Source organism: Lissotriton vulgaris, chromosome 8, assembly GCF_964263255.1.
Source record: "Lissotriton vulgaris chromosome 8, aLisVul1.2, whole genome shotgun sequence".
Taxonomy (NCBI): domain Eukaryota; kingdom Metazoa; phylum Chordata; class Amphibia; order Caudata; family Salamandridae; genus Lissotriton; species Lissotriton vulgaris.
In genome coordinates, this window is record NC_141696.1 from 1514708896 (window position 1) to 1514711396 (window position 2501).

The following is a 2501-nucleotide window of genomic DNA, read 5'->3' on the forward strand; positions in this document are numbered from 1 at the left end:
ACCTGTCAATCGAAACACAAATCGCCGGTTTGTAATGTTCGTTCAGTTCTTCTATTGCGTGGGCGTATACATCGTCATCTGTACTCCCCCGTTGTTTGGGTATTAGAGTCTTGAAGATCCTGAGCCCCTCCGGGCCTAGATTGTGTAATAATATTCGCCTCTTCCTCTTGATTGAGAACTTTTCTTCATTTTCGTCTTCTAGCACTTCGATGAAGTTGTCAATATAGTCTCTCCAATCTTCCCACCTCATCCGTGGTTCTCCTGGCTTGGGCAAAAATTGTACGGGGGCCGTCGCAGACACTGCTTGTGCACACATTCTTTCGCGCTTTTCCGTGGGCGGGGTACCACTGTGACTTCTGGGGCTGCATGGTGCACTGTTTTCCTCTATCTTCTCTGTTTTCAGTTGGGGGGTCTCTGTGTCTGCCCCTTCGCTCTTCCCTTCGGTCGCCAGTGCTCCTGCCCTTGGTCGCGCTGCGTCGTGGGGTTCCCTGGGTGGTCTTCCCTGTGCACACCCTGTATTACTTCCCCTGTGCACAGTTCTAGCTCCCCTCGCGTCACTGTGGGCTCTGCCGCGCTCTCTGGTCTGTGGGGTGTTACTTACAGGCCACTTGTGGATGCTTCGAATGTCTGGTTCCCAGCCGTGGTCCTTCTCCTGTCTAGGTCGTTTTTTTTTTTTTTCCGACTGGTATGCCTCCTTAGGTCTTTATCCCGACCTCGTCGCCATTGTAATGATGCTTCCTTACCCCAGAATAACTACAGGACATTTGCTGGGCATATACGTTATTTAATTAAAGTTGTTCACTAGAGAGCGCCGAGCCGGCAACCTCCGTGCTCAGACACTCGCGCCATTTTCGTTAGCCTGCGCGCGCATCCTAAAGATGGCCGCCGGCACGTCGCGTCGTGACGCGACATGCATGCACTAGAGCGCAACTCTACAGAAGAGAGTAAATAATAATGTGGAGTGACAGTAGAGTATTCGTTTAGGTGAAGCTGATAGAAAGGTATGTGTTCTGTAAAGTTTGAAAAATTGTCTTTCTTTTATGTTTATAAATAAATTTGACGAAAGCGGTAAACCGTTTTAATAATAGGTTTACTTTGCAGCGTGTGTTCATCGGGAATGGATGCAGGAATAAATTTGTTTGAAATTTTTAAATAATACGAAATAGAAGAATTATCCTTGTATTGAAGCAGTTTATCATGAATTAGTACTAGCTATCAAAAAGTAAGAATAGGAGCGTGGCATAAGGGAATAGAAGAATTTATTTTTGTTGCTAAAGCATTCGTACTAATGGTGAAACATATAGAAACTGACAGTGGATCCCTTCTAGTAGACAGCACCTAAGTTGCTATCCCTCCATATTTCCAACCTCTCTATCCTCATGAGGAAATGTGTGCACACTGTATCACCCCCACTGTCAAAAGGTTATTCCCAAGGGAACTCCACAATTTTAAAACAAAAGCCCAGGTGCACCAAAACTTAGTACATAGGGAAATGATACATTCAATCTATTCCCAAACAGTAATTGTATTTCAAAATTTCATTTATTAAGGATATCAAAAGGAATTGTAAATAGAAAGATAACAAACATCAGTTGCTGAAAATCAAAATTTTAACTTATTTTGAGAATTTGAAGAAAGAATAATGTTTACAATATTAGCAGATCTTGTAAAAAATGCAAAATGTTTCTTAAGCTTGATATTAATTGATTTCATCTGATCTTTTATAACAGTTCATGAAGGCAATATGTAATATATTTTATGTTATGGAACATTGTAATGGTTTTAATTAACTACACCATAAACTATTTACTTACTTACCAGTTGCTGAAAATGGCACAGCAGACGTGTTTCGTCCTTTAGAAAGGACTTCTTCAGGGCGCAAAAAGTTTTTTATTATCCGTATTATTCTTGGCAGCACGAGTAGAAAATAAGCGGTTCAAGTATCAACAATTCCGTCCAGCAAGTTTCTAGTAGGAGTTACTATTTGGTAAAACTCCAGTAGTCCATTTCATTCCAATCCTATTCTGCAAGTTCGTAGTTACGGATGTCGTCAATTAAAAATCAGTTCATTCCCGGCGTATCAAATTTGGAGGTGATGGCACTCAATACTATGAAAAGGTTCCCTGTTTAATTACAATTTTATGATACTAGAGGAAACAGTAGGTCGAATCAGACCTGGAGCCTCTTTTAAATAGGAGAGAGCTGAAGTCAAGCGCAGTCAGTCAAAGGCTTGATGTCGAAAAGCGGGTTATCCAAGAAATGAGCAGGGACCATCAACGTGCCTGGTACAGTAACCGGTAAACAGGAACAGAATTTGCAGCATAGGATTGGGATGAAATGGAATACTGTCAAGCCTCCTAATGCTCTGTCGGAGTCATAGAATTTATTTTTGAAATTATGTACTGTCTGGGCATGTGTATATCCCAGTTCACCAGTGGCAAATGATTTGTACTGGTTCCATTTGTAATCTAATGATCTTTGGACAAGGAAAAGTATTTTGT